Here is a 12,860-nt window from a genome sequence, read left to right on the forward strand (position 1 = left end):
CCTCTCCCTGCCATTTGCCTTGGGGCACCCCATGTCTGCCTCCTGCTGGTCACTGCCACACAGGAAAGATGCTGGCCCCGTGGGGACAAAGTTTAAAGCCCCAAAATAGAGTAAACCAAATAACTATTTTGCTGCAAGATATGAGGCTCTCCATAAGCAAGTTACAGCCCACGGGCAGGCATCAGAGCATCAGAGCGCCGCTGAGATTCCCCAGGGCTGAGCAGAGGCGCGTGGGACGCAGGAACCTGTGTTCAGGAACTTGTTTGCTCCTAAGAGCGGAGCACAAAAGCCTCAGCTCCAGCAGCGGGGAAAAATCAAGGCGCCTCTGAAAGGGAAGAGGGCAGGATCCTACCAAGGAGGTGTGCCTGTGGCTACTGCGGGGCCAGGGGAGGCAGCCAACACTCGTCCCTCACTCACTGCCCTTTGAGGATGGGGCTAGCAGGGTCTGAGGGTTAGGGAGAGCAGAAGAGGTCAAAAAACTTTCAAGAGGATTCTCCTGTCCTGAGAAAAAAAAAGAGGGCTGGGGACTGTGCCCAAATACAAAGCCTCAACCCCCAGGGCAGGGACCCCACAATCACACACCCATCATACACTCGTCGCATACTATCACACACACCTATTACACCCACCACAGACCTCATCACACACCCATCATAACCCACCACAACCCACCACATCCCCTCTCACACCCCATCACACAGCACATCACACATGTATCACACCCCCATCACATCCGTCACACACTCTTCACACACCCCATCTAACACGCCTATCACACACAGATCACAGGCCCCATCACACACCCTGACCCCAGAATCTCCCTCTCCCCAAGAAACCCCCTGTCCTCCAGAAGCACCATCTCTAAGAACCTCCCTAGTTCTCAAAGTCTTCTCTGTGCCTAGAGCTCAGGGGACCCTGAAGCCTCGGGACACTTGTGTCGATGCAAACATTCTGTCGGGATTGAGGGGAACAGTGCAGAGAGAGAACGAATTCTTAGGAGACTGTTTGCTCCAGTCCTAGCTGTGGTGGGGCAAGAGAACAGCTCCATAAGTCACCTCTTAATGGGCCTGGTGGTGGGGACTCGACTCTCCAGGTGCTGGGTCCAGAGGATTTGCAAAATAAGGGTGTATGAGAATAAAGGAGGCTTGCTGGTATGCTGGCCCTGTCTCCCCACCAGAAATGCTCAAGCCCAGGCCTTGAATCACGTCAAACTTCCCACTTTCAAATGTGCAGAAGGAAACTGCAGAAAATCTCTGATCTCAACAAAGACCAAGCATGAGGGGAAGATGTGAGCAGGAAAGAAAACAGGAGGAAAGACTGGACAAATGTCAGGGTTCCCTGGAAAAGAGCTGCAGAGGGAAACATCTGGAGAAGGTTCTCCACTGCTCGGGACGAGACAGGACTCTCCTGTGGAAAAGACGCATCTTGGGGTCCTAGGACTCCAGCTTGAAGGAGGGATATAGGAGGGCACAAACACTCCAAGAACTGGACCAGAGAGCATGGCGGCAGAGCATTTGTCTTGCAGATAGCTGACCTGGGAAAGACCCGGTTCAATTCCGGCATTCCACATGAGCCCCCAGCCTGCCAGGGGCTATTTCTGAGTGCAGAGCCAGGAGTGACTCCTGAGCTTTTCTGGGTGTAGCCCAGAAACCAATCAGTCAATCAATAAGTAAATAAAATTTAAAAAAAACACTCCAAGAACATTACACACAGCAGATTCAATCATTCACTGCTCAGAAATGTGACAGGGATATGGGCTGTACCCTAAGAAAAGCACAGACATCCAGAGATTCTCTGGGTCTTCTGAATATGTGATCTGCACCACCCCCTGATGGGTTTGGAAGGGCACTGGAAGCCCTTCTTGTCTCCCTGCCTGTCAAGAGCCACACCAAGACCCGTTTCAGTGCCACCCAGCAGCCCATAGCATCGAAGTGTCTCTGGGCCCTGGAGAGTGAAGGGAACATACAACCTGTCCGTGGGACCCCCAGAGTGAGGGGAGCACACAGCCCGTCCTGAGGGCCTAGCAGCGGGACTCCGCACACTGCTGAAAACTCACCAGCCTTGGCCCATCTCTCTCATGATGACTGTGGGAGCCATCAGGCGCAGGCAGTGCCCAGAGGGATGAGCTGTCAGCCACACACCCTGCCACGTGCAGCCTGGCTCTGTAACAGGGCTCTGCCTGGCCACCATGCTGGACATGATGCTTCCTTTCCACTCCTCAGGGAGTTTGGGGAGACAGGTCCCATCTTGATCCCCAGATAAGTCGTCGTCGGAGCACCAGCGACATGCAATCAACTGGGGAAGATCACATGCACCCCCAGACAGGCTGGTTGCAACAAGGGTGTCCTGTGCAGAAGGGAGCATGACCAGGGAAGCAGACAGCAGATAGCAGACAGACCCAAGCCCACAGCCCCTCCATTCTCTGCTCACAGCCCCCCTCTGTCAAGGCCCCAGCAGGGATGGATGGAGGCCAGAGGGACCAGGACCCAAGCCCTGCATGGCCATGAAACTGGAGTCAGCCCAGTGGAATGCTGGTCCTTCGATGCCCCTCCTGGGCACCCCCTAGACTGGATCAGAGAAAAGGTCCTGCTGTTCTAATCACCTCAGACTGAAAGCAGCAGCTCCGAGCCTCAGGGACCCTGACTGGTCCCTTTTAGGCACAGTATTGAGGAAGTTGGGGAGGGGAATACAAGATCTTGACACTTTGACCCATGTCTGCACCCACAGTTTGCCCCAGAGGAGCCTGGACCTGCATAGACTCGGGTGGGGCACAGACCCCTTCACCTCCCTCACTACTCTAGAAACAACAGTTTCCCTGGCAGGAGTAGGAGTCCGGGAAGAGGCGTGTGCATGGGACACAGCCCAGCAGAACCCACACCCCTGTCTCTGCCTTGACTCCATGCTGAGCCCCTAGAATCCTCCAGAAAGTTCCAGCCAGGGCACTAGCACCACCCTTGAGTGCCCTGGACTGCAGGACGTAGTTCCCCCAGATGGCCAGCAGAGGGTGCATACTCCATACCTGTCTCTGTGGCCACAGAAAAGTTGGTGCCTTTGGGGGGGTGGGGATGAGAGGCACCCCTGGCAGCTCCTGACCCAAAGTTCTGTCCCTTCCACTCTGATCCCATCCTTCACAGCAGCAGAGTCCCCAGATTGTCACTACTCCGCTCAGCACACTGTCCTCATGTCCTGCAGTCTCTGTTGCTGGGGTTCCCAAGATGGCTGGCTCTGTCCCAGGGACCCTGAGGATGGCTTCTGGGCTCTAGCTTGAGGGAGCCTCGCCTGGAGGATGCTCAGATGTGCAGCCATTAAACATGCATGCTTGTTGATCAGACAGAACTCATAAGACCCACTGTCAAGTGCTCAGGAACACATCACTCGAACCTCCCCGAGACCAACCAAGGGCACCGTTGTGGTACTCAGTGTTGGAGACATGATGCTGTGCTGGCCCTGAGTCCAGTCTGGCCCTGTTCCATGCATGAACCGGGCACATTCTCCATTTGGTCTCCCTGGGCCGAGGAGGAGGTGTCACTGCAGGCCTCCCCAGGTCTGTCCTCGCACGGGCACTTTCCAGCAAGGATTCGAGAAGTGGACGAGGCAGGAGAGCGACGGGTGAGGGCCCTGGAGCATCTGCCGGAGCAAACGCATCTAGCAGGCTGATGGCAGCTATGCTGGACAATGAAGTGACTGGCCTCAGAGAAAAGGTTCGAGCTCAGGTTCTCACTCCCTGCCACAACCCCCTCAGTTCCCAGAAAACAAAGTCAAGAGCTCACTCGACTCTATAAGTGGGATCCGAATTTAGAGAGTCCAAAGGTTCAGCAGAGGTATGGATGAGGAAAGGGGAGTTTGCACCGGGGCCCATATCTCAATGTCCTCACCACAGTGACAGTGCGGAGACACCCCCCAGCTTGCAGCTGAGCAGGTTGACCTCAGGGCACAGCGGCAGGACAGGACCAGGCACGGAGCAGGCCTGTGACGGTCACTTTGCAGGCGTCTTCTTAGTTCCCAGTGTGTGTGTGAAGGGGCTTGGCAGAAAGCAGGCATGCTGGGCATGCACACACAAACACTCATACACACCCTCTGACACACACATTCTTACACAGACACATTCACACACATACTATCACACACTCTCATACACTCACACATTTGCACGCAACACCTACAATTTCTCATGCTCACACACACACTTGCTCATACACACACTCTCACACACTACTCTTGTAGACACACACACTTTCATTCACAGACACACACTTACACGAACTCATACCCACAGATCGTGTGGTGCCAAGTGTTCTGCCCGAGGCCCAGTATTGTTCCAGGAAAAAATCAGTGTCTCAGCACCAGGCAATTATGTCCCGAGTGCTCAGGCTGAGAAGCACCATCTGCTCCGATACCTCAGGAGGCCTGGGCTGCAGGATGGGCAGCCAGCCCCCCCTCCCTCAGCCCGGCTGGCAGGACAGACTGCCCCACACAAGAGCTGGGAACAGGCCACGCACACCACCGGGACACAGCACGGGCATCCCACAGAGTAGCTTATAAGCTCCAGAACCAGCCAAAGCCCTGGGTGCAGCAGTTCCAGAGGACCCCAACCACTCAGACCCATGGCCACCGCCCAGACACATCTCACAGTCTTGGGGACTCACCAGCACAGAGTGCTGAAGTCCTGTGTGTAGCGGAGGGACCCAGAATCACAGTGGGGTAACAGAGTTCTTCAAGCAGTGAGGTGGCCCCAAGTCCCTGCTGGGTATATGAAAGGGCAATTGAGCAGGGCACTCTGTCCCCGTGCGCAACTGCAAATGGAAGGGTCTGGCTCTTGCCTGGCACTCCAGAACCCCCAACCCCCAAAAGTCTCATCTTTCCAAGGACTGAACACCGGGAACTCCATCCCTAAAGGACTTAGGGAGCATCTCCCCCAAAGGCTTCACACTGAACCCTTATCCCCAAATACTGAGAGATCATCTCCCCCAAGAAATGCACACCAGGACCCCTCACTCCCAAATGCAGAGACGGGCGGGGAGAAGCAGGAGGAACATGGGAAGGAGGAGGAGCAAGAGAAGAAGTTGGGAGGAAGAGCAAGGAGAGGATGAACTGGGATGGCGGGGGAATGAGGAGGCGGAGCGGGGAGAGGAGAAATTGGGTGGAGGAGTGTCACAGGCCCACAGGAAGGGGAGGAAGGGTTTGAGGGTGCCAGAGCAGAACTAACAATCCCCAGTCCTGCTCCAGAAAATCCCCCCAAACATGGAAAAGAATCCCCTAGACAGAGCCTGGCACTGGGGGCCCCTTCCAAGACACAGACAATGGTCTTCAAGACATGATGGAAGGATGTTACACCAACAGAACATCGGGGGCTGATGCTGGGGGTGGAAAGTGGACAGACAGACACGAACTAGCGTGGGCTACAGGGGTGCACATCACAAAAGTGAAAGGAAGTGCAGCAAACCTAACTCTAACCCTAACCCTAACCCTAGAGTTAGTGCCACAAATGGTTCAGACACTCTAGAAAAAGGCAAGACTAAATTCAAGAAGAGTAAGGTGCAAGCTCTGACTGGGCTGCACCTGCTCCACAACTCTAACTAAGTCGGGGTTTCCAGTGGGGGCGTTTCTGCCTGAGCCTCCTTTAAAGCAGGGGCTTAAGGCAGCCCTGAGGGGCCAGAGCGATAGCACAGCTGTAAGGTGTTTGCCTTGCAGTGGCCAACACAAGGATGGACCCCAGTTCGAATCTCGGCATCCCATATGGTCCCCTGAGCCTGCCAGGAGCGATTTCTGAAGCCCAGAGCCAGGAGTAACCCCTGAGCTCCATCTGGGTGTGACCCAAAAACATAAACAAAAAGGCAGCCCTAGGGCCGGAGAAGATAGCATGGGAGGTAAAGCATTTGCCTTGCATGCAGAAGGACTATGGTTCGAATCCCGGCATTCCATAGGGTCCCCCAAGCCTGCCAGGAGCAATTTCTGAGCATAGAGCTAGGAGGAATCCCTGAGCACTGCCAGGTGTGACCCAAAAAAAACCCCCAAAAAAAAAAACAAAAATTCAAAATTCAAAAAGGCAGCCCTGATACTGTGCTTGAATTTAAGGCAGTGCTGAAACTGTTCCGTAAATCCAAAGGCACGAAGCACAGGTTTTACCCGTAGAAGCTACACAAAATAAAATAACAGCCCCAAATACAAACCACAGTGACAGAACACAAATGGAGACGAAGAAGAAAGAGAGAAAAGAATGACAAGGCCAACGGAATAAGGCAGTGGCGAGAGTAAGACCTTTTGCCTTCTGGCCTGCCAAAGAACCACTTTGAATAAAAATGGATTAAAATCCCCAAAGACTGGCTGAATGGTTTAAATAAACAAGGCTCACGTTCTTGTTTGGCGTCTGAGGGAAACTCACCTTAGATAGGCTGAAGGACACACACAGACAGAAGTCAAGGTGGAAGCGAGAATCAAGAGGAGAGCAGGCCTCTCCAAGCAGAGAGAGTGAGGACGCCAACCCACAGCTCAACTATCACACAGAACCATCAGTAAACCTACACTGTGCATCAGCCCCTTCGTCTAAAGGCAACCACTAGCAGATCCATAGGTAGAAGCGGACGCAATGGAATAGGTACCCCAGAAAGGAGGCATCATTGACCTAACACAGGCCACCCTCAGGCCCCCCCCAACAGGGCAAGGAAGCCAGGAAGTTCACAGGCCACATTCATGGAGAGCCACCCCCAGACAAGGGATGCTTGCAGATCTATGGGGATTGTGTGCTCTACATTGTCAGTAGCTGGCCTAGTGAAGCAGACACAGATGCCTCCACACCCCCTCTTCAGCCACCAAAACACCCAGCAGATGCCACAGTGAGGTCAGCCACAGCCACAGAGGGGGGCGCATGGAACCCTTCCCCAACACCCTTTTACCTAAACTTTAACTTGATGATCTTAATCCCACCTGGATGATCAGACCTGCCCACACCTGAGATGGGGTGGATTGTTTTTAAATAAAGAATAAAAATATTGACTGGGGGAAGGCAAGAAGAGAAGGCAAAAGGGGCAGTAAAAAGCTTAGCAGAGAAACATATGTGAAATACAGCATATGGCAGAACCGGACCATGGATACAAGCAAGCTGCCTGATGAAACTTAACTGACTGCTTGTGAATTATTTCTCCACCATTACCTGCCATCTTCGACCACCAGTCGAAGGGGCTAGAGGCCACCGTGACCTGGGTCGAGCTTCGACCACATATGGATCTGTAATACTTATATAATTTTAACTTTAATGCTATGAGACACATACCCACAGAGCCCACGCCCACAAAGTGACACATCCGGTGGTGACACAGACATGAGGCGGTCCTACCACAGGGCCACAGCACAAAGCAGACAGGCAGAGATTCAGGAAGCTAGGCGCTGGTCTCACATTCACAGACAGAAAAGGCTAAGTTCCATCCAACGAGGTTTCCTTTGCCCCAGTCGGCAAGAGCCTGGCAGTTGACAGGAGTGGGCATCTCCCATGGCCACAGTCATCCCTGACTGTGAGCTGCTCCTTGAGCCAATCGCAGAGCCCTTGGGGCCATTTAACTGAAGAGAAAAATAAGACCATTCCTGGCCCCATTCTCTCCACGGTAGTCCCCAGTCCGCTGTGTGGGCAGGGACAGTGCCCACTTGCCCAGGGTTGCTCCTGTTGCTGGACCATCTCCTCACAGGGTCAGGAAGCAGGCACAGAGGGGGGAAGCGTCCCTGGGTCACTCACTCTGCTGCCCCCAGGGGCACACAGCAAGGGGAGAGGAAGCAATGGGTGGAGGGGGAAGGCCTGTGAGGAGGTACAACTGGCTCTGGGACAGCCTAGCTTTTATGATTAGCAATCAACATCTTTCGGTAACCTCTGAGCAATTGCCCAGTGGGATCCCCCCAAAAAGGGGGGGGGGCAGGAGCGATAGCATATAGGTAGGGGTGGTTTGAATCGCATGCCAGGATGGACCCTCGTTTGATTCCCAGCATCCCATATGGTCCCCCTGAGCCTGCTGGGAGTGAGTTTCTGAGCGTAGAGCCAGGAGAAATCCTTAAGCGCCTCCATGGTGACCCCAAAAAAATATCCTTGGGGTCAGACATGAAAATGGACGCACCCCAGCTTGGTATGTGACCTGAGTCCAGGGCTGGGTGGTCCATGCAGCCAGAGTAAACTGAGTCAGCAGGCAGCAGCACTCAACACCATCCCCCGTCCCCAACCTCACCTTCGGGCAACCACAGGAATTTAGCAGCTGATATTAAAATTGTCATGAATTTTCACGAGCTCTTCCCAAGCCTGCGGCTCTGCCCGGCTCCCTCCTGCAATAAATACCTTCATGCACATGGGGGCCAGGTCTCAGGAGGCAAGACTGAGGGTTCCAGGCTAGGCGAGCCATCTGAGGCCTGGGCAATGGGGAAATCACACATCAATGAGCCCTGTCCGGACGGAGGCACCGGAAGCCCCGTGGCTGGTGCTCTGGGATGGGATTAGGGCGATTCACTCGTCTTTCTGGGATGGGGACTCTCACCGGAGATACGGGTTGAGATGCGACGTTGGGAGATTCACTCACTCGATTGTGAGCCTGGGACAGAACCCCTAAGTCTGAGTGGAACATCTGAGTTTGCATGAGGAATTCTCAGGTCTGACCATCTGAGATGGAACGTCTGAGGCTACCATCTCATGTTGGACGGACTGTCTGAGATTTGTCCTTCTTGCACCCTCTGTGACCCACCCCTGAGATTTCTCATTTGAGATCCCGCCTGGGGAGAGAGATGGCAGTGGACGTGGGTCAGGAAAAAAGAGGATGAAAGAGTGTGGAGCACCGTGGGGACACTCATGGCCCTCACCGGTCACCACCCGGACCTTGGTCCACTCTGTACTCCCCCCATCCCTGCTCTTAAGCTGGGGCCCCAGACTTAGGGGTCCACATTGGAAGCCAGGCTGGTGCAGGCACATCAGAGAAGCGATAGACTGGTCTGGGGGGTGCACAGTCTGTGCCTGCCCTCAGCCCCCTCCTGCCACCCCCACCGGCGACTCCAGGCGAGCCACGCGGAGCTGCCGCCGCCGTATTGATTCATCCATCGAGAGCAAACAGGAGCGGCTGCGCTTCAGTGGAAAAATCCCCGGCTTTATGGAAAATCCCCGTCCGCAGCGCGCCTCCCGGGCCCACACGCAGCCCCACGCCGGCCAGCGCGTCACAACTGTCATTAGCAGGGGCTCCCATGTGCGGAGCAGCCGAGCCAAGCGGGTCCCTGGCCTCCTGACTGCAGCAGCTGACTGTGCTGGGGTGGGGGCTCAGGTCCCCGTCACCTTCCACTGCGCTCCCTTTGGACCAGGGCACCCAGCACCCCAGGACGAGGGGTGCCCCTTTCTGCACCGACCCCCAGTGTGGAGACGCCCAAGCATGCAGCTGCTGTCCAGCGCCCTCCTGGGGGGCCCGGGGTAGACACTTGTGGGTGATGGGGCGAAGCAGCCCTTTGTGGGGAGCTCAACAGAGAGGAGCGGGTATGACTGTGTGGACACGCACATTTACACAGTCACAACAGGGACGTGGTCGCTTGCATTTACAAACACGTGTGAGCTCTGTGAGTGTGTTGAACGAGCGTTTATCACATTGTACACATCTATACATGTCCACACCGACACATATTTTCACACACAAACGTGTGGAGCACTCGTCACCTGCATATACACACACAATTAGACATGTGTGTATGTGTATGTGTGGACTTGTGTATACATCTACACGTGTGCATTGTGATACATGAATGCATATAAAACACATGTGAGGGGGTCGGCAAGGTGGCGCTAGAGGTAAGGTGTCTGCCTTGCAAGCGCTAGCCAAGGAAGGACCGCGGTTCGATCCCCTGGCGTCCCATATGGTTCCCCCAAGCCAGGGGCAATTCTGAGCGTTTAGCCAGGAGTAACCCCTGAACATCAAACGGGTGTGGCCGAAAAACCAAAACAACGAAAAACAGAAAAAACGTGATCACAATGGGTCGCTACATGAATATTTATCGCATGTGTGTATGCCCTTGCATGTGGGCGTCGAGTCTAAACTCACTGTACATATATGTTTTCATGCGCACATGTCTCATTGTACACACGTAGCTGTCTGTACATGCACATGATGGATATTCATGCAAGCCCACACATGTTTGGAGGCATAGAAACACATGAGCACTGTGGGCATGGATTTGCTGTGTGAAATTTTATCCATGTATGTACACATCGACATGTGTGCACAAGACATACCTATCACCCATGTGTATATGTACAAACACCTACATGTGTGTGCGATGAGATGTGCGTACATGCAAACACATAGGCACCAGGAGCATAAACTTGATGCTTACATATGTCTTGTTATACATACATGTAGCTGCGCACCTATATGTGAAAAATATCCGTTCAGCACATCCTAGTGCTCCATGTGTTTGTGAGCATAGATTTAATGTGTTACATGTGTATAAGCGTGCATAATGAGGCACGTGTGAATATTATGTGCTGGGTGGACATGTGATACACACATGTGTACAAGAAATACATGTTGGTACACAGACATGTGTGAGTATGTGTGGATGTGAACAATTGTGCTTGTCTGCGCCCACACATCAGTGTGCAGACCCCAGTATGAGGACACGTGTTCTCGTCCTACTCCCCGGCCACAGCCGCTCTGGTCTCCTCTGAGCACAGACCCCATCGGCCCCCTCTGCTGTGTCTCCCCTGGGAACCATTCTCTGGACTGTTCTTCACGCCTGTGGCTCCCACCCCCACACGCAGGCCTGTCCCCATTGCCTGGTCACTGAGCCGGTTACGGAGGATGTTCTCGTGGCTGAAACAGAGCTGCCGCAGGAGACCCAGCCAGGGGCGACCGTCCAGGCCAGAAGGAGGTGTTGGGCCTCTCTTTCCCGCATGGCTCCAGGCTGAAGTGTTGCAGGTTTGGTCCCCTTTTGCTCTGAGTCGCGTCAGGGGTCATGAGACCCCAAAGAGGACACTCAGTGCCCAAAACCACAGTGCTCGTGGAGATGGCAGGAAGGCCCTGTGGGTGCCCCGTGCATCCAGGTCCCCAAGGAGCAAGCGACCACAGAATCCCCGCCTCACAGGGCCCAGAAGAACAATTCTGAGTCCTGGGACTTTGTGGTGGACACCCGGAAACAGAGGCTCCCATCAGGTCCCAGGCTTTCCACCTCTGCCCCATGAGAACCGCAGATTTACACCGGAGCTGGGCCCCCTGCCGGAAACAAGGCCCAGCAGACCAGGGCATCCAGCAGACGGGCTGCAAGTCCAATTTCCAACTTGGCTGGCACGTCCTGCCCTGGGGCTGTCAGGAGGGGCCAGCACTTGCAGCCTCTATGAGGTGACAACAGGCCCTGCCAGACCTCCTTGGCAATGCCGACCACTGCTGCCCACATGGCACCATCTCCGGGGCACCGTGCGGTCCCCACTACTCTATGCTCCCAAGGGTCCTGCACCTCCCCTTTCATAGCTTCTTGGAATGGCAGCAGACAAGGTCGGGTCTTGGCATAGCCAAACCGCATGCAGGAGGCCTTGCCATCGGGTGCCAGGGTGCGGCCCAAAGGGGGATGCAGGGACACGCACAGCCTATGCTCACGTCATGAGGGGGCAAGGGGCCAACCCATTGACGTCGGGAACACCAGGAAGGAACGCAAGTGCCCACCTGCTGCTGCCCGTCAGTGGCTTCCCCACCCACAGCTGGCTCCCACCTGGCGGCTGTTCTTGTGGCCTGTCCTTGAGCCTGTGGCCACACCAGCAGTCACAACAGCGCTGGGCAGGCGGGCCTGTCCTCCATGACACTTCCTGCTCTTAGGGCTATGGGGCTCACAGTGGCCCTCGTTCAGCAAGCTCTGGGGCCACAGAGCACTTCATGGGCCTGCAGGAGGGGACGACAAGGTGGGATTCAGGTCACAGGAGTGAACGCAGCATCCAGTGGGCAGACATCCACCAGCCAACAGCTCTCCGCATGGGGCTCCATGTGACGCCCCCTATCAGAGCAGCTGCTAGGGCCCTTATGAGAGGGTACCCACACGTCCACACCACCAATAGCATGTGGCACTGGGATCCCCTGAAGGTCCCTGGGCCTCCCCGCCATGCTCCCTGGAGGCCATGGCCAGGGGCTCAGGGCCTCCCCCCAGGGTGGGCGCCAGCTTCAGCTCAGACCACTTAGGACACTTGTGCACTGTCCCCTCACACACATGCCAGAGGGGAGAGCAAGAGGCGACACGTGAGAATGTCCCCACACATGGAGCACAGGGACACATGGACATGTGTGTACACAAGCTACATGCTTGTGATTCGCGTGATTCAGGGATGCGTGTCAGTGCTCACACACGTGCGCAAATTCAAAAATGTCCGTGCGTGAATGCACATGGCGCACGTCTCATACAGATGCATATGTGAGGTCTATGCCTGCATGGATGAATGTCTCTGTGCCTTCCCATGTGGTCCCCCGGGACTGCCAGGAGGGATTCCTGAGCTCAGAATCAGAAGAACACTGAGCATTGCAAGTTGTGAGCCCCCCCCAAAAAAAGAAAAAAAAAGAAGAAATTTACATGTGTACTTACACACAAATATTTATATATATGCTCACACAGTGTGGGTCCCATCCATCTCCACAGTCTGGGAACCCAGGAACCAGTCATGCAAAGCCCCGATGGAGGCCCCTGTGTGGACAGTCTCCATTCTTCTCACAGACAACTCCGGATATACCAGGGTAGTATCCACAAGGTGATGTATCCGCAGGCACAAAGACCACTCAGATCACCATTAGCCTCTTGTACACTGCAGGGTGTGGGGGACTGTCCACTTGAAGGAATTTCCAAGGGCGTTCTGGGAGATTCTTTTTTTTCCTTAAAAA

This window comes from Suncus etruscus, chromosome 8 (assembly GCF_024139225.1).
Source record: "Suncus etruscus isolate mSunEtr1 chromosome 8, mSunEtr1.pri.cur, whole genome shotgun sequence".
NCBI lineage: Eukaryota > Metazoa > Chordata > Mammalia > Eulipotyphla > Soricidae > Suncus > Suncus etruscus.